Here is a 27512-nt window from a genome sequence, read left to right as displayed (position 1 = left end):
TGTCTGGACATGTAGTCCAAGTCACTATCCAGGTCTTAGCTCTTTACTGTTAATGTTTGTAATAGGGTGACTTGCCCCAGGGGCTGGAGAGCCTGGGGATACGTCTACCTGATTACAAAATGGGCCCCACCTAAGAGGAATCAGGTGATTCATATGCAAAAAGTAGCCAGGCTTAGCTAGTGGTAGGGTACAGCTGGGAAGAGAGCAGGAGGGAAGAGAGTGCAGGGATTAAGAAGATGCCTACAAAGTCCTGACTCAGCAGGGGGAGAACTAGAGCAGGAAAGGGAGTTAAAAGCAGGGAAGCAAGCTCTCTGAGAGAGGGGCCTGAGCGAGACCTTAGCTAACCAGGGAAGAGACTGGGAGACCCTGAGGGAAAGTAAAGGAGCAAGGTAAGAGGTGGCCTAGGACTGCAATATAAGTAGAGGATTCAGCCTAGATATGCAGTACAGTGTTGTGTATTTGGTTGTCATGGGTTTTGTTACTATGGCAACTGAGTTAGACTATTAAGGGATAGCTCAGCCGGTTTCAACCGGCTGAGTGAGCTCTCTGTTTCTGTAAATAAAATGGAGGTTTTGGTTAGCTGTCTGCTCTCTGGCCTCAAGTGATTGCTTCCTACACCGGCTGCCCCTAGGACATAACACTGGCGACGAGGGTGGGATCCTGGTGCTGCTCCAGTAACAGAAGAAAGTAGAAGTCAAGGTAAAGACCAAACAAAGAAAAAAAGCTGCTTGTTTGCACTGACTGTGAAAGTGAAACTAAAAATCATGGCTACTCTGACCAGGCCCCTGGAGCCTTTTGATGAGAATACAGAGCAGTGGCATGTGTATACTGAGCGTTTTTGAGCTTTTTGGTATTGCAAATGACATTACAGAAGCGAAGAAGGTGCCAATATTCTTAACTGTTGTAGGGGCTAAAACCTACTCTCTGCTACGCAGCTTACTACACCCTGTTAAGCCTGAGACTAAATCTTACAGTGACATTGTGGAAATCCTGGGGTCTCATTTCTCCCCAAAACCACTGGTAATTGTTGAAAGATATAGGTTCCACAAAAGAGACCAAAAGGAAGATGAAACAGTTGTACAATTTGTAGCCATTTTAAAAAAGCTAGCAGAACACTGTGAATTTAAAGAGATGTTAAATGATGCCCTGCGTGACAGGTTAGTGTGTGGCCTCTGCAGTGAAGCTATACGGAAGCGCCTACTGACAGAGGCTCAGCTTATATTACAGAAGGCTGTTGATATTGCTGTCTCCATGGAACTGGCTACAAGGGAGGCACAATACATCGGTGCATCCCCTAGGGTGCAAAAAGTGTCACAAGAACTGACCCACAAAACGGTGCAGAGTCAAGAATGTTACCACTGTGGTAAGCCAGGACACCAGGCATCAGAATGCTGGTGTAAGGACCTGGTGTGTCGACACTGTGGCAAAAAGGGACACATTGAGTATGCCTGTAAACAAAAGAAAAAGAGGCCTGTGGTCTGGCCGACAAAAAGAGGAACCTTGCATACCCTAGAGCAGACCCAGGATGATCAAGGTGACACCTCCTCACAAGAGGAAGTGCCACTGCATGTTTTGTCTTTGGCAGCGGGCTCACATGAATACTGGGTAACCCCCTTATTGGAGGGCAAACCTATACGCATGGAACTAGACACCGGTGCAGCTGTCTCGCTGGTTCCTGAGACTGTGTATAAGGAAAAGCTACAGCATCTTCCGCTTAAGGCAACAAAAACTGTTCTGAAGACGTATACAGGTGAAGCTGTGCCCATGTTGGGCACTATTGATGTTAAGGTGGAGCTCAATGGACAGGTGGCTAAATTGCCACTGTTTGTGGTGAGAGGTGACTACCCAGCCTTAATGGGTAGGTCTTGGCTTGGGAAGATTCAGCTGAACTGGGCAGAAGTGCACCGGATGACTAAAGAAGAAACCAGTCTAACCCCTATACTAAGGAAACATGCTGCTGTTTTTGGAGATGATTTGGGAAGTATGAAGGGAATCACTGTGACATTGAACATTAAACCTGGCAGTCCACCAAAATATCTGAAAGCCCGAACTGTGCCATATGCCATCAGGCCAAAAGTTGAAGCAGACCTGGAGCGCCTGGTCACCAATGGAGTCCTAATACCAGTTACCCATAGCTCATGGGCCACTCCTATCGTTCCAATAGTGAAGAAAGATGGCTCTCTCCGGATTTGCGGTGATTTTAAAGTCACTGTCAACCCAGTGTTGTGTGCAGAGCAATACCCGCTTCCCCGCATCGATGACCTCTTCGCAGGCCTGGCTGGGGGACAAAAGTTCAGTAAGATTGATCTGAGTCAAGCATATTTACAGATGCACGTCGATGAAAAGTCCCAAGAGCTGTTGACTATTGTGACTCATAAGGGGCTTTATCGATACTGTCGCCTACCCTTCGGAATCACATCGGCTCCCGCCCTGTTCCAGAGGGCTATGGACCAGATCTTGTGTGGCTTGTCAGGAGATCAGTGCTATCTGCATGATATCCTGGTCACTGGAAGAAATGAAGAGGATCACTTAAAGAATTTAGAGGCTACCCTACAAAGACTGGAAGAGTATGGCCTACGAGTTCGCAAAGACAAGTGTGAATTCTTCAAGCCCTCTGTTGAATATTTGGGACACATCATCAATTCTGCAGGTCTTCATAAGGCCCCTGCAAAAGTTAAAGCTATTGTGGAGGCTCCCCCACCTCGAAATGTAAGCCAGCTACGCTCATTTCTAGGACTACTGAACTATTATGGAAAGTTCATCTCACAGTTAGCCACACTGCTAAAACCACTTCATGAGCTCCTTGGGCAGAACAAGGCCTGGAAGTGGACTGAAGCCTGTGATGTTGCATTTAACAAAGCTAAGGATGCATTGTTAAATTCTGAAGTTCTAACGCACTTTGACCCATCCTTACCCCTGCAATTGGCCTGCGATGCTTCCCCTTATGGAGTGGGAGCGGTCGTGTCACACATTATGCCTTCGGGAGAAGAAAGACCTATTGCTTTTGCTTCATGCACTCTAAGCAAAGCAGAAACTAACTATGCCCAAATCGAACGTGAGGCATTAGGAATTGTTTTTGGAATTAGGAAGTTTCATCAGTACCTGTTTGGGCGAAAGTTTACTCTTCTTACAGACCATCGACCTCTGACATCAATTTTTGGACCCTACACAGGCATTCCCCCATTAGCTGCTAGTCGTATGCAACGTTGGGCATTGATACTTTCTGCACACACATATGAAATCAAATATCGGAAATCCACTCTGCACGGCAATGCAGATGGCCTCTCAAGGTTGCCTTTACCGGTCAAACATCAAGATAGTGCCCAAAAGGAAATCTTCTACTTTGAACAGGTAGAGAATACACCCATCACTGCTACGCAGATAAAGAAGGCAACCTGCGTTGACCCAGTATTATCCCAAGTTATGGACCTGGTGATGCATGGAAAATCTCGACAAACCTCTCCGGTCTCACCCGACCTTGTTCCCTACATGTCCAGGCGGACGGAGTTATCGGTCCAATATGGTTGTTTGTTGTGGGGAAGGCGTGTCATTATTCCACCACCCCTGAGATCACAGATGTTAGAACAGCTACATTCCGGTCACTGTGGAATAGTGCGCATGAAGGAAATTGCACGAAGCTATTTTTGGTGGCCTAGATTGGACAGTGCTATTGAAGAGAAGGCAAAAGCTTGTATGTCATGTCAGAGTGTAAGAAATGCACCCCAGTGGGCACCCCTACACCCATGGGACTGGCCTGAAAACCCGTGGCAACGTATTCACGTTGACTTTGCTGGCCCCCTTGAAGGAAGCATGTTCTTGGTGGCAGTAGATGCCCATTCTAAATGGCCAGAAGTCTCTATAATGCAGTCCACTACTGCAGAGAGTACTATCCAAAAACTACGAGGACTCTTTAGTCGTTTTGGTCTGCCAGAACAACTTGTGAGCGACAACGGACCGCAGTTCGTCTCTCAGGAGTTTCAAAATTTTATGAAGGCAAATGGGATACACCACATCACGTCAGCACCATATCATCCGTCCACCAACGGATTAGCTGAAAGATTTGTGCAGACAATGAAAAACGCTTTGAAATCAGCAAAGGGACAACACTCCATTCAAAAGCGTCTGGATACCTTCTTACTTTCCTATAGAAACACACCTCATGCTACGACCCAGGCTTCCCCAGCCTTTCTAATGATGGGACGACAGCTGCGCACTTGATTTGATCTGCTGAAACCTTCTGAACCCAGACAAACTGTGCAACATCAGCAGCAATATCAAGTAATCAGACGGGCACCCAGAGCAAAAGACCGAACCTTTAGCCCAGGGCAGCCAGTTTTGGCTCGGAATTATACTTCCAGAGCTAAATGGGTCCCGGCCACAGTCATCACTCAAACAGGACCTGTTTCCTATACAGTCCGGACTGCAGAGAATCTTACCTGGCGGCGACATGTAGATCAGCTGTTGCCAGGTCATGCCAGTCTTCAGGACCCATCTGCAGTTGAGGGGTCTGACTTCACCCCTCCTGGTGAGACACCGAATCATGAGTCACCCGTTCCTGACTGTTCTCCTCCATTACTGCCGGCAGCTGAGATACCCCTTTGCCCAGCACGAGCTGATACTACCTCCTCACCTATTCGTGCTGCGGACCCTGAGCCCCTAGTACTTTCGGGTGCAACAACACCAGAAGTTCGCCGTAATCCACCTAGAGACAGAAGGACTCCTCATCGGCTGGATCTTTAGTTAGGGCGAACCCACGGTTATGGGGCAACATAATCCCCAGGGTTTAGCCGGGAATGGAGGCAGTCTACCCTCCTTCTCTAGTTTAGTGTGTGTTTTATTTAGGGGATGTTCTTATTAGGGGGGGAGGAATATGTTGTGTATTTGGTTGTCATGGGTTTTGTTACTATGGCAACTGAGTTAGACTATTAAGGGATAGCTCAGCCGGTTTCAACCGGCTGAGTGAGCTCTCTGTTTCTGTAAATAAAATGGAGGTTTTGGTTAGCTGTCTGCTCTCTGGCCTCAAGTGATTGCTTCCTACACCGGCTGCCCCTAGGACATAACATACAGGGCCCTCGGCTGGTATCTGGAGTTGAGGTTGGGACTGGGGTTCCCCTAGCCACCCCAAGGAGGGTACATACAAGCCCTTCACAGAGGTAGTTGAGCCCTAAAGTGAGGACTGGCTGAAGAACAGCTCCAGAGAGGGTGGAAGTATTTTTTTTTAGAATGTTAGCTTGGACAGCTGGGACCCTGGAAGGGGTGGACTAAAGATTGTGACCAGGTAGGAGGGCTGAGTTCCCTTAGAAAGATGTGCATAACTATCAATAGGGGGTGCTTGCTTATTGAGGAACTGCTACACCATTCCTCCTGGCCACCTGGGGGGCCCCAAGCAGTGTGTGAACTCTGTTAATGTAATTTTAAGGCTTTCAGATTTTGATATATATATTTTTTTTCTTCAAGCTACTGATGTTAAAATAAGTTTCCATTTAGCAGTTAACATAAATATAAATTCAGAATTTGCTACATGTAAAGACAATCTTCAGCTCCTCTTTTCAAAGAGCTGCTCAACCTATAAGCAAATAAGAACAAGTCAAGGGTTAGTATAGCAGAGTTTCATTTTAATAGGTTTGGTTTGATTGAACACTGGTTCACTTATTTAAATCAAGTATTCATTAAATCAGGTATTACCCTAAGGCAGCAGCAAGTGTGTGGGTAAAGGGTGATCATGTAAGCATCATCAGCTATGAAAACCTTTCTGGTGAGCTTCTGTCTTGCCTCAGGCTGATGGATACCAAGCACAATAGTCAAACATTCTTAGGTAGGAGAAACAGTGGGTGCATAATTCTTCTATCTCAGAGTCACTCTGTTAGGCCTTGTGTATACAAGGAAAATAGGTTATGCTTGAAAATGTGTTAATTAACATGATTTTAAATATGACTTTGCACCTAACATGGAGATGCTTTAACACCTTTAAAATCACCTGTGAACCATGGGTGCAGCCTAGGGTTGACTGTACTAGCTAATGTTTGGTTTTTTTAAACATGTGTCTACATTAGATGTAAAATCATGTTTAAAATCATGCTAAATTATTTTCAAAGGTGAATCTGTTCCCTAGTGTAGACAGTGCCATAGTGGGTAAAAGTACTAGTACACTGTTGTGTTTTTTTTAATCAAAACAGTTTTTGAAAACCTCATGATATAATATTTATAGATATCAAACAACCAGTGTATGTAAAACAAACACAAATTTCATTCATATATTCAGCAACTCAGAAAGTAATCTAAAATAGAAAGCCATACAACCTTTATTATAATACAGCATTGACGAATATTGCAAAATAAAGTGGTGGCATTCTCCTGTGCATACAACTTCCAACATATACAATGAAAAGGAGCGAATAACATCAACAAAGGGACCCATTGTAGAAAAATCAGGAACCTTTAGGTCAAGTCTTTAAAAGATCTTGATTTGTATTGTACAGTTTGAGAACATGCGCACTTTCAAGGCTGGAACTTCACATTCCATTCACAAAGTAACAGAAAAGGGTCAAGAAAAGATTCTATATTTTATTGCCAGGGGTTTTTAAAGAGAAACAAACTAGGTGATCTGTTAATTTTATGTTATGTACAAGTGAGTACAATGAATAACCAATTAGTCAAGTAGTGAATGTTCATACAATAGATTAGAAACCACTTCTAGATATTTTTGTTTGTTTATCCACAAAGAGGAAATGTTACTCTCCTTGCTTCAGAGGCTATGAAATCCATTGTCAGGGGATACATCAACTTTTATTCCACATACCAAAAAAAAAAAAATTAAACTTAAATAAAATTGTCAGACACACAGAAAAACATAAACTGTTGAGCAATAGTCAACATGGTTTCTGTAAAGGGAAATCGTGTCTTACTAATCTATTAGAGTTCTTTGAAGGGGTCAACAAACATGTGGGCAAGGGGGATCCAGTGGACATAGTATACTTAGATTTCCAGAAAGCCTTTGACAAGCAGGGCCGGCTCTAGGTTTTTTGCCGCCCCAAGCAAAAAAATTTTTGGCTGCCCCCCCCCCCGACATGAGCACCCCCCTGCCCACCAGTGCCCCCCCACTCACGCCCCCTGCTGCCCCCGCACTGGGCTCCCCCCCAAATGTGGGATCTGCTACCAGCACACTGCAGCTGAGCCCTGGCCCAGCTGAGACTCCGTCCCCATGCGGGTGGAGCTGCTGGGCGGCGCGGAGCGGGGGTACTTCCAGGTGGCGGCGCGGCTACGGGGTGGCGCAAAGAACACGGCCCCCTCCCTGGGCTTCGCAGCACTGCTGGTGGCCAAGGTGGATCAGTTCACGCTCACCGCCCTCACCCCCGACATGCTGGCGGCCGAGGACCTGGAGAACCCCCCGGACCTGCTGCTCTTCAGCCTCACGGTGCCCTGGCCCAGCCCTGGCAGGAGGGAAGGCGAGGATCTCCGGCTGGGGGGCTACCTGCTCAGCACCGACAAACCCAGCCGGCCGCTCACCTCCTCACACACTCCAGGAGCCCCTCACCGCTATCGCAGCCCGGGCTCGGCTCCAGGGGACACCGTTTCCCTCCCTCCCCGGCTCCTCACACGCACTGGGTAGGGCCGCCCAGAGGATTCAGGGGGCCTGGGGCAAAGCAATTTTGGGGGCCCCTTCCATAAAAAAAAGTTGCAATACTATAGTAACATGTATTTGGAAATGTAAAAAATAACTAGTGAAAATTAATTTGTAATAATTTGAAAATACACCAAATACATTATTTAAAAACATTAAATGCTTTACTGGTCTGTATACATTTGCAATTACATAATGGGCTGTCGCTGGGTGATGGTTGGTGCCAATGGGCTGTCACTGCCTGGAGGTGGTGTTGCTGTTGCCCAGGGCTGGGTGGGGAGCTGGGCTCTGGGGGGTGCCCGGCTCACAGGGGCTGGGCTCAGGACTGTGTGGAGATGGGGTCGGAGGTTGTCTGGCTCAGAGGGGCTCGCCTCAGAGCTGGGGGTCTGGGGATGGGGTCGGAGGGTGCCCACCTCAGAGCAGCTGGGCTCAGAGCTGGGGGTCAGGGCTGTGGGGGGAATGAGGTCGGGGGGTGTCCGGATCAGAGGGGCTGGGCTCGGAGCTGGGGGTCAGGGCTGTGGGGGGAATGGGGTCAGAGCGGTGTCCGGATCAGAGGGGCTGGGCTCAGAGCTGGGGGGTCAGGGCTGTGGGGGGAATGGGGTCAGGGGGGTGTCCGGATCAGAGGGGCTGGGCTCAGAGCTGGGGATCGGGGCTGTGGGGGGAATGGGGTGAGGGGGGTGTCTGGATCAGAGGGGCTGGGCTCGGAGCTGGGGGTCAGGGCTGTGAGGGGGATGGGGCCGGGGGGGGTGCCCAGGTCCGAGGGGCTGGGCTTGGAGCTGGGGGTCAGGGCTGGGTGGGGAGGATGGGTTTGGGGGGGTGCCCACCTCAGAGGGGCTGGGCTCGGAGCCGGGGGTCAGGGCTGTGAGGGGGATGGGGCCGAGGGGGATGCCCAGGTCCGAGGGGCTGGGCTTGGAGCTGGGGGTCAGGGCTGGGTGGGGAGGATGGGTTTGGGGGGGTGCCCACCTCAGAGGGGCTGGGTTCGGAGCTGGAGGTCAGGGCTGTGGGGGGAATGAGCTGAGAGGGGTGTCCGGATCAGAGGGGCTGGGCTCGGAGCTGGGGGTCAGGGCTGTGGGGGGAATGGGGTCAGAGGAGAGTCTGGATCAGAGGGGCTGGGCTCGGAGCTGGGGGTCAGGGCTGTGAGGGGGAAGGGGCTGGGGGGTGCCCAGGTCCGAGGGGCTGGGCTTGGAGCTGGGGGTCAGGGCTGGGTGGGGAGGATGGGTTTGGGGGGGTGCCCACCTCAGAGGGGCTGGGCTCGGAGCCGGGGGTCAGGGCTGTGAGGGGGATGGGGCCGAGGGGATGCCCAGGTCCGAGGGGCTGGGCTTGGAGCTGGGGGTCAGGGCTGGGTGGGGAGGATGGGTTTGGGGGGGTGCCCACCTCAGAGGGGCTGGGTTCGGAGCTGGAGGTCAGGGCTGTGGGGGGAATGAGCTGAGAGGGGTGTCCGGATCAGAGGGGCTGGGCTCGGAGCTGGGGGTCAGGGCTGTGGGGGGAATGGGGTCAGAGGAGAGTCTGGATCAGAGGGGCTGGGCTCGGAGCTGGGGGTCAGGGCTGTGAGGGGGAAGGGGCCGGGGGGTGCCCAGGTCCGAGGGGCTGGGCTTGGAGCTGGGGGTCAGGGCTGGGCTTGGGGGGTAATGGGGTCAGGGGATGTCCGGATCAGAGTGGCTGGGCTCGGAGCTGGGGATCAGGGCTGTGGGGGGAATGGGGTGAGGGGGGTGTCCGGATCAGAGGGGCTGGGCTCGGAGCTGGGGGTCAGGGCTGTGGGGGGAATGGGGTCAGGGGGGTGTCTGGATCAGAGGGGCTGGGCTCGGAGCTGGGGGTCAGGGCTGTGAGGGGGATGGGGCCGGGGGGTGCCCAGGTCTGAGGGGCTGGGCTTGGAGCTGGGGGTCAGGGCTGTGGGGGTAATGGGGTCAGGGGGTGTCCGGATCAGAGGGGATGGGCTCAGAGCTGGGGATCAGGGCTGTGGGGGGAATGGGGTCAGGGGGGTGCCCAGGTCCGAGGGGCTGGGCTTGGAGCTGGGGGTCAGGGCTGGGTGGGGAGGATGGGTTTGGGGGGTGCCCACCTCAGAGGGGCTGGACTTGGAGCTGGGGGTCAGGGCTGGGCCTGGGGGGTAATGGGGTTGGGGGGTGCCTGACAACCACCTGAGACCCCCCAATCCAGCCCCCCCATCCCTGGCCCCTGGCCGCCCCCCGGCCGCCCCCCCCGAACCTGTGCCCCCTCCCTGCCCCCTGAGTGTCCCCGGGACTCCCTGCCCCTTAGCCACCCCCCTGGCCCCGGCTGCTTACCCCGGCTCACCATGCGCCCGGGTCCTAAACAGCGCTGCAGCCGCATGGCTCCGCAGGGGGCTGAGCTCTTCCCCGCTCAGAGCCGCGTGGGGAGGGGAGGAGCCGCTCGGCCCGGAGCTCGCAGCCCCGCCCCCTCAACACGCGGCTCTGAGCGGGGCGGAGCTCAGCTCTCCCACCCCCCTCCCAGCCAAGCGGCTGCAGCGCTGTTTAAAGGACCGGCGCGTGAACAAGCGGAGGAGGAGCGGCCCGTCCCCTGCAGCCAGGCGGGGCCGCGCTACCGGTAAGGGGCCAGTCCTCTCCCCCAAGCGGAGCCGGTAGCGCGGCCTTGCCCCGGCTGCAGGGGCCGGGCTGCTCCTCGGCTCGCAGCGGCAGGATGAGCTGGGGCCCCAGCCCCAGCCTTTTGCCGCCCCCTATATTTTGCCACCCTAGGCACCAGCTTGTTTTGCTGGTGCCTAGAGCCGCCCCTGTTGACAAGGTTCCTCACCAAAGGCTGTTACGTAAATTAAGCCATCATGGGATAAAAAGGAAGGTCCTTTCATGGATTGAGAACTGGTTAAAAGACAGGGAACAAAGGGTAGGAATTAATGGTAAATTCTCAGAATGGAGAGGAGTAACTAGTGGTGTTCCCCAAGGGTCAGTCCTAGGACCAATCCTATTCAATTTATTCATAAATGATCTGGAGAAAAGGGTAAAAAGTTAGGTGGCAAAGTTTGCAGATGATACTAAACTGCTCAATATAGTTAAGACCAAAGCAGACTGTGAAGAACTTCAAAAAGATCTCACAAAACTAAGTGATTGGGCAACAAAATGGCAAATGAAATTTTAATGTGGATAAATGTAAAGTAATGCACATTGGAAAAAATAACCCCAACTATACATACAATATGATGGGGGCTAATTTAGCTACAACGAGTCAGGAAAAAGATCTTGGAGTCATCGTGGACAGTTCTCTGAAGATGTCCACGCAGTGTGCAGAGGGGGTCTAAAAAGCAAACAGGATTTTAGGAATCATTAAAAAGGGGATAGAGAATAAGACTGAGAATATATTATTGCCCTTATATAAATCCATGGTACGCCCACATCTCGAATACTGTGTACAGATGTGGTTTCCTCACCTCAAAAAAGATATACTGGCACTCAGAAAGGTTCAGAAAAGGGCAACTAAAATGATTAGGGGTTTGGAGAGGGTCCCATATGAGGAAAGATTAAAGAGGCTAGGACTCTTCAGCTTGGAAAAGAGGAGACTAAAAGGGGATATGATAGAGGTATATAAAATCATGAGTGGTGTGGAGAAAGTGGATAAGGAAAAGTTATTTACTTATTCCCATAATACAAGAACTAGGGGTCATCAAATGAAATTAATAGGCAGCAGGTTTAAAACAAATAAAAAGAAGTTCTTCACGCAGCACACAGTCAACTTGTGGAACTCCTTATCTGAGGAGGTTGTGAAGGCTAGGACTATAACAGCGTTAAAAAGAGAACTGGATAAATTCATGGTGGTTAAGTCCATAAATGGCTATTAGCCAGGATGGATAAGGAATGGTGTCCCTAGCCTCTATTTGTCAGAGGATGGAGATGGATGGCAGGAGCGTGATCACTTGATCATTGCCTGTTAGGTTCACTCCCTCTGGGGCACCTGGCATTGGACACTGTCGGTAGACAGATACTGGGCTAGATGGACCTTTGGTCTGACCCAGTACGGCCGTTCTTATGTTAAACTATCAGAAACCATTTTCACTGCATTAGACTAAAGAATACTATGCCAACTTTTAAGTAATCAGGTTTGGATTTATGAAGGCAAATGTATAGACATGCATACAATAACAAATTATCATACTCTACTTCAGTTATTATGGGCCAAATTCTGAGCCTTTGACTCCAGTGAAGCAAATTAAACTACCAATATAATGCTGGTACAAAGGAATCAGAATCAAATCTGTTATGTTCAGGTCCTTCAAAATATTAGTTTAAAAAAAGATAGATGTTCATTAGCAAAACCAGTACAGTTTAGGGCTAGTTACCCAAACAGTGTAGCCAGCACAAATCTAGCCATTTATATTTTGAGTTACTTTTTAAAAAGAAAGACACACATAATAAAATAAAGGAGAAACAATGCAGTAATTTTAAAAAAACTTACAAAAACTTGCTGAAAAGAAAAACATGTTCTGGCATATATATTAAAGAACTCAGAAATGTACAGTGAACACAAGGTTCTGGAGGAAACAAAGTTGAATGAACCAGTATAATTCAAGTATCAGAGGGGTAGCCGTGTTAGTCTGGATCTGTAAAAGCAGCAAAGAGTCTTGTGGCACCTTATAGACTAACAGACGTTTTGGAGCATGCATCTGACGAAGTGGGTATTCACCCACAAAAGCTCATGCTCCAACTTTGCTGCTTTTACAGTATAATTCAGGAATTCAGGAATTTACAGACAGCAATTAAAAAAAAATCAAAAGCAGGAAGTCCTCAGGACCAGATGGTCTGACAATAGATTTCTATGAAGCCATGGCAATTAATCTAGTACAGCCATGTTAAATATGTAAAATTCATTGAAAAAGGTTTTATGCTTTAAGCAGCAATTTTCCCCAACAACCTGGAGGTTTCAAAAAGGCATCAGCCCAAGAATGATTGGCATCAGCCGTGATTCTTTGTTCTTTGAGCAATTCAAATTGACGGCAAATGAACTGCGATCATTTTCAAGTGATTAATCTCTTCATTGATTCCAAATCCTTGACCAAACAACAAGTCAGTGTTTACTCTTGTCTAACTATGAATCTGAGTGCGGATTTTCTCACTAAAATAATCAAAGTTCTCCCTAAATAAGAACTTACAGCAGTGACCAGTAGTGACACCATAGTTAAAGAGTCTGTCAGAATTTTCATTATGGCCTCATTTTGTGGGATTTATTATCAACAAAAAAATGTATCTCCAATTTAAAGCTAGCAGATAGTAGTAACTATTTGTTAGTGAGAAAGAAAAGATTGTTCTTTCGCTTAACTGTACCATAAATTACAATTTTGCACCACTCCATAATTTATGTTGGAAGTGTGGCATACACAGTTTCTTAAACTGAATTTAAATCTACTGAAGTTTCAACCCCAGATAATGAAAATTCTGTATCACTGTGGGAGGAAATAGGGCCAACCCTGGTGTGTACTTGAATGAGAGTCCTCCAAGGAAAATCTGGGGTTGAAACTTGATAGGAGATTTGATATGGACTTCAATTTACTTCAGTGGGTATAGGATTTCACCCCAAGTAATCAAGGAGAGACTGTTTGTGACACTCTTCTCTCTGAATTAGAACATATGTCATGTTAGGGGACTCTGATTCTAGAGAAAATATTTTGGATGAGATTTAAATATAAGAAACTGAACACTCATAGATGTGAAAAATTCCATGAGATATTTCATTAGGGATAAACCCTGGAGTCCTGCCAGTTCCAAGTAGGATAATTATATTCTGCCTATCTAAATTACCTAAGCAATGTTAATATGATACAGTAATTCTTCACTTCCTGCTTTAAATGATAGTGATGTTGCTGTCATTCTAATGTATTTTATTCTATTCTATTCAGGTTCTTATGCTTCATTCATCACTATCTAAGCACTCCCTTCACCATCATTCCCACTGCCATGGGGCAGGGGGAAGAGTGTGGGTAGGTGGGAAAGGGTATGAGGCACAGAGAAGTAAGGGAAGTAGTTTCTGTTTGTTTCAGTAAAATCAGCATATTAGAGAACACTATGTGGTGTTCTCTAATAAGGCAAAGTCAAATAAGTTCCCCCTTGCCTTTGGACTGAAATATATAGAGGTTTGTGATAATTTATGACCCCACCTTTTGGGGGCTCAGCCTTGAGAAAGCCTTGTCTCCTACATAAGCATGTGTCCCTCTTGTGGTAGACAGTTCCATTGTTCCTGAGGTGTGGAGCTCTCATGGGCAATTGTGGTCCTAGACAGCAAATTGGTGTTTTAGGTATAGTGGGCCCATGCAATTCAGTTCTTAGAAAAGCCATTCTTGCAAGAGAATAAAAGTTGAGTGGATCGAAAGATATTAGAATGAAAGAAAGGTATTTTAAAAATAAAGCTATATACTAATAAGCCTATAATCCTAAATCTTTCAATGCTACCACCCTGTGTTGTGCTGTAAAACAACCTCTGCTTTCCACCTAGTGGTCAATGCATTTCTGTGATGGCATCCCACTGAAGTCAATGAGAGCTAGGGTTACTCAGCAGCTTTGAAAGTCAGGCTACTTCTGTTTAGGTGTAAATTTAGGAGTCTAATTTAAAACACCCAGGTTTGAAAACCACCTCTGCATATACTGGGCTCTGTATATTCAGGAATGAGGATGTTAGGAGACCGGAAGATTACAGAGTATACTGTGGGTTATCTAGAATTTGCAGTATAGTTTACACAACATTTGTGTAAATACAAGAGCTTGTGAACTCCCTGCCAGATTTTTATGTATAAGATTGAGGGGCTGTGCTAGTTGAAGGAAAGGCTTACTGAGCAGCTATTGGACATCTGCTGAGATTAAAGGGGTACATCCTCAATTGGTATAAATTGGCTAGTTCCACTGTAATCAAGATAATTCCCCCAGTTTATACCAGTTGAGTATCAGATCCAAAGTGATGTGTCGAAAACTTGAGTCTAATTTTCATTTTAAAGGTAATAGGGGCCATGTTCTTTTATTTATTTTTAATTAGTTTATAAATTTCATAATATTTTTAATTTTTTCCCCTTTACCTTTATCCCTTAAAGGGTGAATATGGAGAGAGTTTTAAACCCAGTGTTACTACCAGAAAATACTCTTATGCTTAAGAAGCCTTCTTTACAGAAAAGTCCTTGCTGAAAATTTTACAACAGGTCAAAGAAATGTAATGTAAAAATGTTAGCTATTGATGAAATGGGAATGCTGCTTCAGGGAGGAAAGAGGTGACTCTCCCTTCAAGACTTTGGCAGGTTTTTTGATATCAGGGAGCCAAAAGTGAGGCTCCTAAAGTTCTAATCCTGCCAAGCATAATTCATGCACAGACTGTTGCACCTGTACAGAGCTCCATTTACTTCAAGGGGTCTCTGTGTAAACACAGAAATCCACCTGTGCACTACGCTTTGTGAGATCAGATTAGTCTTTTCAAATACCTGTGGGAGTTAGAAACCCAAGTCCCTTTGAAAATAAAAATCCCAGCCTAAAGCCATATTTTCAGAAGAGTTTGCTCAGCCTCTCTAAATCTATGTAGGTTCCAAAATATGGCTTTTGAAATCTAATTTTTGCCCACCCTTTAAAATTTTTGGCTTTTATTGTCAACAAAAATTAGACTCTGAGGCCTCCAAGGATTCTCTATAGCACCCATCATCCTGGTATCTAAGTATCTCCTGAAAAGAACTATTAATCACTGTGGTTAAGGGCATGTCTACACTACATGCTTAAATCGACCTATATTAGGTCATTTTACAGCCAGCACAGTAATTACTGAGGTGGTTCACATTCACATTACCATCTTGTTGTTGGTGTGCGTCCTCCTCAGGAGCACATCCACTGACGTAAGAGGGGCAATGTGGGGGGCTGAGAGCCTGGAGCCTCATCTCCTTGAAGCTTACTGCCAGGAGCCTTAGGGCTACTGCCCAAGGTCCTCCCACCCCGCTGGGATCCTCTTTGTGTCTTACGTCAACCTAACTCTGTAATGTAGACTGGGGCTAAGCTGTTCCCTCCTACCTGATCTGTCAGCTGAACCTGTATTGCTTTTTTTCTGATTTATGTCCTCATGATTCATCTCAAATAACAGCTATGGGCATCAGCTATATTGTTGGAAAAATTCATTTTACTTTAAATTACCATGATAAAAGTGAGTACTTTGCATGAGCAGATGGTTTCAATAAGTGAATAATATTTCTTAGGGGGGAAAAATAGCAATGGTCAGGAGTCACAAGTTTCAGATACAGACCGTTGATCTGATTTCCAAAATTCAGAGCTATTCAGATCCAGGGTTTTAGTCTATCTCCTGAAAAAAGAAATAAAAATATCAGAGCACTATTGGGAAGGTAGCACTTTAGCAATACCTGCTGCCCTCATGAGTAGTGGCAAAACAACACTCTGTAGTTACTTTTACTAAAAGAAATATTATGCAGAAGAACTCTTATGATTACTTTCATTTTTCCCAGATGGGACACGAAATCTGAGTTTTCTTCTTGACTGCTTTCATCTGGTTTTCTTACAGGATGGGGAGCTCTGGGAAGTGGTGACCCTGAAAATGATTTGGGGATCAATTTGGAGGTCATGTGGATAATCAGCTGAACCTGAGCTCCTATTGTGACTTTGTGGTCAAAGGCGCTAATGAGATTCTGGGATGCATAAACAGGGGAATCTTGAGTAGGAGTAGAGCAATTATTTTACCTATATTTTTGTCACTGGTACAACAGCTGCTGGAATACTGTGTCCAGTTTTAGGGCCCAGAATTCAACAAGGATGTTGATAAATCGGAGGGGGTTCAGAAAAGAGCCATGAGAATGACTAAAGAATTACAAACATGCCTCATAGTGAAAGACTCAAGGAGCTCAACTGAATTAGCTTAACAAAGAGGACGTTAAGGGGTCACTTGATTATAGTCTGTAATTATCTACATGGGGAACAAATATTTATTAATGGACCTTTCAATCTATCAGAGAAAGGTATAACATGATCCAATGGCTGGACGTTGAGGCTGGACCTATTTAGACTGGAAAGAAAGCATACATTTTTAATGGTGAAAGGAATTAACCATTGGAAGAATTTACCAATGGTCATGGTAGATTCTCCATCATTGCCAATTTTTAAATCGAGTGGATGTTTTCTAAAAGAATAATTTTGGAATTATTTTGGGGACGGTCTATGGGCTATGCTATAGGGGAGGTCAAACTAGATCAGGAGTTCTCCAACTGGGGATCGGGACCCTCAGGGGGTCGCAAGGTTATTACATTGGTGGGTTGCGAGCTGTCTGCCTCCACCCCAAACCCCACTTTGCATTCAGCATTTATAATGGTGTTAAATATATTAAAAAGTGTTTTCAATGTATTAGGGGGAGTCTCACTCAGAAGCTTGCTACGTGAAAGGGGTCACCAGTACAAAAGCTTGTGAACTAAATGATCAGAATGTTCCTTTTTGGCCTGGGAATCTGTGAATCTAGGATCCTTAGCTATTCCAGTTTATGAAGTCATGGAAAGTGACTATTTTAGTTGTATTTGTTTACATGTAGCCTCAAAGAGTCATTAGTAAAGCTCTTCTGCTCTCTGCAGGATGCTGTTTCTGTCTGCAGTTCAGTCATTTTGCTTGAACAACCTTAGCTGTTACCCCACCACAAAAACAGTTTCTTATAGCTACTGCTTCCTTTAAGGATATCCCAGAATATGTTTATGTACTTTGTTCTGCATTTTGATCTTCATTATCTGTCTTGAACTACTTTCTATATTTATCTTTGCCTATCTTTTTTCCACACTTCTCTTCTCCTTTAGATTCTTCATTACATAAGATTGTTTTATGAACTTTCTTTTATATCTTGAACCTACTAAGTCAGCATTTCTATGAGTTGCTTGATTTCCTCTCCCCTCCTCCCCTCCCCCCCGCTGAAAGCTATTTTTTAAAATTTAGCCTTTACATTGTAATTTTAGCGGTGTACCTGGCAGTACTTTTTTTCTTGACGCTACTCGGTCAAGATTTTTACTGAAGGAAAGCTAGAGGTTTGTTTGTTTAATTTTTTGAATGTGTTATTTTGTAATTGCAGTGCTATACCTTGCTGTATGACTTGACTGTTATTTTCAAAGTCTTTGTAGTGGTATATTAGGAGTCTAAACTAATTGAGATATGCTACTTTCCTTAACTGATAAGCTCAAGTACATGTGGTCTCTCCACTCTTACAGACATGGATACAAAAGTTATGTATGCTCAAATGAAAGATTTGTGCACACAGATACAAATCACATTTATGCACATAAATGTAGAGGCTGAACTGAGGGTGAATTATTTGGTCCTCAATGTGATTTCAATGTATTTTTATTAATTGAATTATTCCACATATTGAAATTATGAGAAAGTGTAAACATTTCATCAAGACGTCAATATTTGGAAAGTTTTGACCAGGTCTATTCATCAGTTCTGAATGGCAAAGATGCCAGATCTCTTAACTCTTTCTTCACATGGGAGATTTCTCATGCCCTTAATCATTTTCATCCCTTATCTCTCAACCCTCTCTAATTATGCAATAACTCAAAAATATTTGTTTATTAGACTGAAATAAGCCAGCTGCCCGTACAAAATTTCTAGGCACACTGACAATTAAATGTTACAGCATAATGCCCCAGCGGTATTAAAATGAAAATATTCAGACAGCAGCAAATAACTCAACTTGGCCAGCCCAAGTCAGCCAGCCAGCCAACTACAAAAGAGCTCCTTTCCATCCCTGCCAATCATTCCGGGAACAAACCCCAACTCTTTCCAAAAACTCTATCAAACAGATGATGGCCTTTGCAGTGTAATGATCTCATGCTTATTAAGATGATTCCATGCAACATTTTTATTTGGCTTTATCTACATGCTCTCTCCTCTCCATTATTTCCTTTAAAACATCACAGTTATTACAAGACTATTGTGATACTGCGCAGTGCTAGTTCTTTTGTTTTCCCCTGTAAAGGCATTCATTAATTTCATACTTCATAACAAACAGTTAAAATCCCTTGTGTTGCTATTCTGCTGCATTCTGTGCACTAACTAGTTTGTGTAGGAATTAACGTACTATAGATCTTCCATTTTCTCTTACCCCAACTAGCATAAATCTAAGGGATCATCCCCTCCTTGTGTCGCTCCTGATGATCTTTAGATTTCTTTGTCTATTTTGTATTATCTACTTTATTTGAAAAAAAATTCCTTGTTCCCCAGCCTATTCTTTGTTGATAATAAATCCAATCTCTGGTGTATTCTTGAGTTCAAAAGTAGAAAGAATTGCAATATCATTCTGACTTGAGAAATCTTTTTTCTTTCTTTCCCCTCATCTTTTTCAGTTCAACGACATTATACCTGGTATTTTCTACTTGTAATTCTTTGTATCTGTTATCTTCTAGTCGCATGTACCTAGCCAAGGTCAAATTCTTCAGGCAGTCTTATGAACCTCCTGTTCCTTTCTCATACTCACTGCAGAAATAGGGGATTTCAGAGAAAGTACACTAATAACTGAAGGCCATATAATTGTATACACTTGTGGGTAGATGGCCAGAACTAACTGTGGGCAGGAAGTTAATGAATGTCTTTCCTTCAGGACTAAATGAGCTAAATTCTGCCTCTACTCACACTCTGAGCAAACCTAGTTGCTCAGGGTATATGTTAGACCAGAATTTGACCCCATGAGTGCAGAGTTAGCATGAGTGTGGGGATTTCCTCACAGTGGTCTGCTCTGTACCTGCAACCAATGAAAAATTACTATTAACACCTCCAGATATCTGTATTAAGCTCACAGCAAATACCGTAAACTCTTTTCTCCTAGGATTGTTGGTGAATATGCTGCAAACATAGTCTGAGGCAGAAAATGAGGATGTGTGTTTGAAAGCAGTTAACTTGAATAGACAAAGAATGTTTAAAGTTTTAAAGAACTTCCCTTATAACAATCCAGCTTCCATTGGGATCAGTGATAGGTGAGCTTGGAGCATATATTTTTAAAGATTACTTGAATCGATCATGTTATAGGAAACAGTGTGCTTGAGCATCACAAGTTGGTAGACTCCCTCTTTTGTATCACTTATTTATCAAACAACACAAAACAAAAAAAACCCAAACTTTTCCTAGCTTTCTAACTTTCCTTGTATGCGTTGGGAGAACATAGGGGTCTAACAGTCCCCTCAATGCATGTGTGTAGCTCCAGCTGAATGTAGCAGTAACTATTCATCAAACACCCTGCAGAGCCCTACATATAGAACCATTTAGCATCCTTTGACATTTCTGTTCCATTTAGAGAACTTTTGAACTCTCCAAATTGCTAGCTGCTCACAATAGCCTGCATCACCTTTCCCAACTTTTTAAACATCTTTTTTTAAAACAGAAGTGATTGAAGAGGATTAAGTGCATAAGCAATTAAGTCACTATTAAACAATGGAAGAAAGGATTCTCTGACAGCAGATTGCGCAAAGCCATCAGGAAAATCAATTGAAGAAATAGGGGGAGAGAGAGAGGAAGCATTAAGTAATACATGACTTTTGCAAATAAGTACATCCCCTCACAGGGCATGAGGGTTGGAATTTAGACTAAAGACATAAACCCTGATATGAAATATGAAGCAGATAGAAAGGGGCAGAGAAACAAAATTTATAGGGATCTATCATAGGGAAAACCATGGTTGCAGCCAACAACAAGTCAAAGTTCTATCAGCATCCTGTGCAGTCTAGTCATAATTTCATTCCTACTGAAGGTCAGCATAGGGCCTAAACTCCAATTAAGCCCTCAGAATAGGGTACAAGTAGAGTCCATCTGATGCATAGGCCTCAGACTGTACCCTAAGCTGAGTAGTAACCCTATTTTGCCTTCTCTGGGCCATATTCTATCCACAGAGACATTTGGGTAACTTCCACTGATATTGAGAGGAGCCACATACATTCAAGAACAAAATTGGGGCTTCATGAGTAAATCTTGCTCAGACATGTACTGACTTTGAAATAAAGGTATTTATGGCTCAAAAGAAGAGATCAGAATGAATTATTTGTGACAAATTACTTTGCTGGCCACAAATAATTTATTACAGACATTTCCCCCGTTCCCAATTTACAAATTGTTTGCAAACAGATTGCAAGATTGATTATTCCTGTGGTTCATCCTTTAGTTTAGTGTGAGGGTGCTGGGGGATGTTGGTGGCCTATCATATACAGGAGGTCAGGCTAAATTATCTAGTCATCCATTCTTGCCTGAATCACTATGTTTGCAGATCACCTCAGCTGCAAATTCCAAGCATTTCAATTCAGCATAAATTCCCTGCTCATGCTTTAATGTGTGAAATCTGTGTAAACAATTTACTAACCAACAACATGGATTTTTAATTCTACTTTCAGTTTCAATATTTGCCATTCACAATTGGCAATTCCTGGTTTGTTGTTTAGTCACATAAGTCATCCAATCAGGGAATTGAAACAACACCGTCTACATGTAACTGTTTTCCCAATTTCTATTTCACATTCGGTTGCACAAGTCACATAGTATTGTTCAAAGATGGGGCCATTCCAAAATTCCTACAGGTGAAGTACCTGCCTTCTCCCCCCCACCCGCCCCTCTTGGGCTGAAAACCCCTACAAGACTTATGTCTCATTGAATAAGATAAAACAATGAGGAGTCCTTGTGGCACCTTAGACTAACACATTTATTTGGGCATAAGCTTTCATGGGCTAGAACCCACTTCATCAGATGCATGAAGTGAAAAATGCAGGAGCAGGTATAAATATATGAAAGGATGGGGGTTGCTTTACCAAGTGTGAGGTCAGTCTAATGAGATAAATCATTTAACAGCAGGATACCAAGGGAGGAAAAATAACTTTTGAAGTGGTAAGAGAGTGGCCAATTACAGACAGTTGACAAGAAGGTGTGAGTAACAGTAGGGAGAAATTAGTATTGGGGAAATTAAGTTTAGGTTTTGTAATGACCCAACCACTCCCAGTCTTTATTCAGGCCTAATATGATGGTATCCAGTTTGCAAATTAATTCCAGTTCTGCAGCTTCACGTTGGAGTCTTTTTTTGAAGATTTTTGTTGAAGAATTGCCACTTTTAGGTCTGTAATTGAGTGTCCAGGGAGGCTGAAGTGTTCTCCAACTGGTTTTTGAATGTTATAATTCTTGATGTCTGATTTGTGTCCATTTATTCTTTTGCGTAGAGACTGTCCAGTTTGGACAATGTACATGGCAGAGGGGCATTGCTGGCACATGATGACATATCACACTGGTAGATGTGCAGGTGAATGAGCCCCTGAGTGTGACTGATGTGATTAGGTCCTAAGATGGTGTCCCTTTAATAGATATGTGGACAGAGTTGGCAAAGGAGTTTGTTGCAAGGATAGGTTCCTGGGTTAGTGTTTTTGTTGTGTGGTCTGTGGTTGCTTGTGAGTATTAGGCCAGTCCTTGCCTACAGCAACCTGAAGCAGTCTCCCAAGGTCTGTGAGCATGAGGGATCATCCTTTAGGATAGGTTGTAGATCCTTGATGATGTGCTGGAGAGGTTTTAGTTGAGGGCTGTAGGTGACGGCTAGTGGCCAGGAGCAGCTCCAGGCACCAGCACACCAAGCGCGTGCCTAGGGCGGGAAGCCACGAGGGGCACTCTGCCGGTCGCCGTGAGGGCGGCAGGTAGGTTGCCTTCGGCGGCATGCCTGCGGAGGGTCCGCTAGTCCTGCGGCTTCGACAGACCTCCCGCAGACATGCCACTGAAGGCAGCCTGCCTGCCGTGCTTGGGACGGCAAAATACCTAGAGCCGCCCCTGCTAGTGGCGTTCAGTTACTTTCTTTTTTGGGCCTGTTTTGTAGTAGATGACTTCTTGGTACCCTTCTGGCTCTATCAATCTGTTTCTTCACTTCACCAGGTGGGTATTGCAGTTTTAAGAATGCTTGATAAAGATTCTGTAGGCGTTTGTCTCTGTCTGTGATCATCATGAACATAAGCATCAGGTTGTCCTTGAGATACACATACTCCAGAATATGCTCCAATCTGCCTAAAACTAGTGTACAGCAGAATTGCAAGGCTTGTTCAGTGGTCTCAGAGGGTGACATGTGATGCAGGTAAGAGCTTGAGTATCACTAGGTATAGAGCATAAAGAATGGTTTTCCTTAAAATAATAATCTAATAGACTTACTCAAAATGTTTTCATAAGATATATTGAGCCCAATTGTTTTTTAATTTATTTCTGTAACTCCTAGTTTTATCCTTTTATCTTTCTAAATAGTTCCTCACTCTCCATGAGGTAATACCCCTCAGATACCTGTAGATCTTCATGTTCAACCATCCTTTTGCCCTCCTGCTTTTCCCCTGCCACATTTATATTCTTGTGTGTGATAGGTAAAATATATGGGTTATTTTAATCTTTCATACTTAATATTAACTCTTTTAAAAACTGCTTCTTGCTGGTTCAGTAGATGATTCAGGACCTATAATAAGGAGCATCACAGATAATGTTTATAAATACTCAGACTAAATCTTCCCATTCTTTGAGATACTGTACTTCATCTTCAGAAACACATTTGTTGTTTGGGAAGGGTGGATCCCTCAAGATTCTCAGAAGATCTGGACACTGAAGATTTTAGCATAAGTAGAAAAAGGTGCTGTCTTTCTCCTCTCTGGGAGCTAGAATTAACAATTAACGCTATCTAGCACCGTACAAAAATACTCTTAAGAAAGAGCATTTATTCAAAATAATATGGACCTCTGCCATAGTTCCTTGTAGCTGTAAGTTCCATGGAGGTTTAGGAAAAGAGGAAATGTCTTTCTAATTTTTCATTATCATGGGGGTTACTAATGCTGAGGTTGCAGCAGTGTGTGGGGGTGATGTGTGGGGGGGAGCTAGACTTTTTTAAAAACCACCAGTTGTGTAAAAAAACAACTAAAATTATGGCTCACTTCTTGTAAATCTAAAGAATGGTTAGGAATCTACTCTTCTGTTGGGGTGACATTCATCACTGTGCAGAAGGCAGCACCAGACCGCTACACATCTTAAGTTCCACTTCTGGCATCAAAATAGGGCTCAAGTGGAGACTGAGCTATGCTTAGGCCTCATGGTGGCTCTCTGCACAGGAGTGATTTTTTTTTTCCCAAAAAGAAGGTTGCTCCTCCACAAAACCAATATGAATGAAAGTTTTAGGGCCTATTCCTGCATCCATTGGAGTCAATGCAAGTTTTGCCATTGACTTAATTAAGGAAAAGAATAGGCCTTTTAAGTAGTAAAGTGCCAATATTAGAGGAAGCAAAAAATCTATTTCTTAAAAAAAACGTTATCCTTTGTTTTGATTTCAAAGGATTGAGGGTTTTTTTTCATATTAATGTATTCACCAAAAAACATTTTTTTAACTTTTTGTAATGTAAAATTATTGGGTAGCAGCTTACTCTTATGATGTTCCTTAAGTTGTCTGCATTTGTAAGAATCAGTAACTATATAAGAAGTCAGTTGTTTGCTTTCTCAATGCTTAGATTAGGAATTTAGCTTTTCATTAATTAATTAAATATTGAGCGATGATAAGTTAATATAAATGCTACATTTTAGACACATTTTCCTTTATGCCTTTGAAATGGCTTTAAGTGCTAACATTGGGCTCTGTTCACACCTGCCTTAGCAGTTGCTGCTCTTCCAAAGCTCTAAGTTTCTTACAGAGACAGCTGAGCTTCATAGTTTGATAATGATAATAAAGGTCTCTCCTTCTCTGAAATCTGAAGAGCGTATTAAAGAGGTCATGAAGCCAGAGGCCTTCTCCATGGCTGAAAGTTCTGAAAGGATCTCATCCAGGGAGTGGGAAAGATTCCTTACCTCATTGGCATTCAACACTTGCCCATTACAGTAACTGAAGTGGGAGAGGCTGCTGCTCAATCACAAGTGGGATTTTATTTCGTCTCCCACTCATAGGAATTCAGCCTCAAAGACCTCTGTGTGAGGGGTTATACAGCTTTACGGTTGCACTAACTCCCTTATCCATAGCAGGGTGGCAGAAAGGAAGCAAATCTCTGAAGCATAGCAGCTTGTGGATGTAGTGTGATCACAAGTTCTCTGCCCATCTCCCCATGGAAGGGGTGGTGTTTGTTTATTTTTCCCTGGCATACAGAATACAGCCATTGAATATCAATTTGCTGCACTTTGATGCCTCAAAGCCAGGTCTGTCTGATTGTGCTATAGATAGACACTGTGTGTTTTTCTTGCCTTCACATTGTATTTGGTGACAATGTTTAGAACAGCTTTAAAATCCTGTGCTGCTTAGGCAGGACTTGAGGGACTACTATATCACATGTTCAGTGTCTTAAATACATTGTGTCTCCTTACAAATGAGATTTATAGTGTGTGCTTCCCAGAGGTGAATATAATGACCTCTTTCACCTTGTCTGAAGGGCAGCCTTGTCAAACTCTCAGTCAATATCCTACGGTGTATCCATTTAGCAAAGGAACATGGCCCAAACAGGGACTCTGGAGTGCAGGTATTCAGATGCATAGGTCTGACAAAGACAAATAGCATAGGGCTCCACTAACTGAACAAGGACAAAGGGACGCCTTGCCATTATTGTGGGAAACTGAAGACCATTTAGATTTCTCGTGAATGCACTTAATGGTCTGAGGAAAGATTTAATTTTTTGAAGTCTCCGATTTAATAAATGAAAAGCAAAGGAGCATGTTTGCTTGATCCCACATCTCTTTAAAAAAAAGAAACATTTTTAATAGCTAATGTATTTTGAGGTTTTACTAATTTATATAGTACTTATATACTAAATTCCTCCCCATTCAAATCACTTATTCATTTGCTACTGGTTAAAATATTGGAATGTTGTAGCAACAGGTAAACACAATCTTGATTTAGACAGCTCTGATCTTCTTACTGACTGTCCTAATTAAATCACTTATGTGGGTATTTTCTTGGAAAAAATTGAATGAGAAATGAATTTTGCAGGCTGATCTGTACTATATTTTGGGGATTTTGAAACTTTATAAAGAGCTGAGCAGTTGAAATGAAGTGGTGAACAAATGTCACAGAAAATTTTTCAAAAATTAAATGAAAAGTTTACCACATTTACACATGTCCTAACCCCCCAAAAAGTTAATTTAGTTTAAGAACTAAAATAACTGTCAATTTCTGTAAATATTATATTTAGACAATAAAAAAACACCTAAATTTGGGACACAAGCTGCCAACTTGTTTCTCTAATGCCAAATGGTTTGCTGCATGTAGCAAGTTATTTTTAGTTTTGTTTTTCTTTCCATACAATTAAAGTTTCATGATGATATCTAGTGTATTTAGAATTAGGAATATATTCCCCATTTGGGGCCAGATTCTGATCTCAGTTAATTTGACATAAATCAGGAGAAATGCCACTGAAGTCAACGGAGTAAAACTGGTGAATAGCCATGGTAAGGCCCTATCACAGACCTAATTGAGCACCCCCTTTTGGGCATGCACTGTTGTGAGGGGATCTCAACTCTGTATCCATGTGTTCTTAAAGCCTTCCAAGTGAGCAGTCTGCTTCTGACCCTGGTTTGGGGTCTCCGAGCACATTTCCGGGGTGTAGTCTCCTCTCTAGCACCGCTCAGGGGAGCTGAGCCTCATGGTCCAACTTCCCAGCCCTTGGGACTGTTTTGCTCCCTCTCCCCCCAACTCCCCTGTAGTTTGAACACACTGTCTCCTGTAGGGTCAGCCATGAAGGTGCTCTGGGATTACAGTTTCCCTCTTCAGAGGCACATGGTAGATATAGCACATAACACACACAGACAAACTTTGCAGAAGATTCAAAAACCTCATTGGTCTTTACGTAAGAGATAAAATACAGATCATTTAGAAAATAACCATCCTGAACTTAGTGCCCCTTGTTCTAGCTTACCCTTTCCTTGGAGGGAGGAGGAGTGTCTTCAGTGTTCAGATAGACAGGGTTCCCCACTGTCTCAAGAGTCTCCTACATGAGGCTCCTACAGCATGAGCTGGTGAAAATGGTCAAAGGAGCAGAACAGCTCCTGCTGTTTTATAATCTTTCAGTCCTTCTGTCATGTGACTCCCAGATCAGCCTCTTCAGGTGACCAGACCCCAACCAGGTGACTTCCCCTGCTAGGCAACCTCTCTGCTGGAAAACTAGTTCTCCTGGGTGGGAGCCAGCCTATTGAATAGGATGTCTGTATTTGACTAGATGATCATCTCCATTTAATGACCATCTATTTTTCAGTCTGGTACTACTACTCCTTGCAATATCAGTCCGAGAAAGCAAAGGATTGCCTTTCAAAACGGTATTTGTAGCTTGATAAGGATACAGAGTTCATAATCTCACACAATTCATAAATTGAACATAGACAGATTCCCCAAATTGTCACAGGCCTCAATATGGCAAGCACTAAGGATATTCTTAATGTAAAGAAGTCACACTGAAGTCAATAGGACAACTAATAGTATGTAGAAGTAAGTCCATTCATAAACCTTAGCAGGATGAGGGCTTTAGTGAGCTCACAAACAGGCCTTTGATATCTGCTCATAATCCCCATTATAATTAATAGGTAGAGCTGGGGAAAACTTTTTGGATTAATATCTTATTTACTGAAAAATGCAGTGGAGAATAAGGAACATTATATTTTCCCCATCTATATTTCAATTCAAGATAATGAAGGTTTAAACAAAACTCCTCTGAAGGATAAGCAAACATTGAAAAAGAGAGAGGAAAAACACCATTTTTGCACAGCTCAATTAAAAATGGATGAAGGGTCCAGATAGGATGTTAAAAAAAAAAACCTGATCTGAATTGCCTATGTTCTAGACACCAAACTAATGTTTGATAAGATTGGGCTCAGCAAACATAAGGAAGCTGCTGCTGCTGTTTGTGGTATGCTGCTGGTCCAAAAAATAGAATGTGGAGGAAACTGTAGGTTTAAGATTAGGTTAATTTAATTTTGTTTGGTTT

At 44.0% G+C, this 27512-nt stretch overlaps 1 long non-coding RNA gene across 1 annotated transcript in view; it reads left to right on the top strand.

Annotated features, from left to right (window-relative positions):
* The first annotated feature begins 284 nt into the window (after positions 1-284).
* Positions 285-27512, top strand: part of LOC123367317 — a 55720-nt gene continuing 28492 nt past the window's right edge. Inside the window, exon 1 of the long non-coding RNA XR_006578407.1 lies at positions 285-389. This is a non-coding gene — a long non-coding RNA (uncharacterized LOC123367317). The remainder of the gene's footprint in view (positions 390-27512) is intronic.

Source organism: Mauremys mutica, chromosome 3 (genome assembly GCF_020497125.1).
Source record: "Mauremys mutica isolate MM-2020 ecotype Southern chromosome 3, ASM2049712v1, whole genome shotgun sequence".
NCBI lineage: Eukaryota > Metazoa > Chordata > Testudines > Geoemydidae > Mauremys > Mauremys mutica.
The sequence above is the reverse complement of the archived record's forward strand: the minus strand, read 5'-3'. Positions and strand labels throughout refer to the sequence as shown.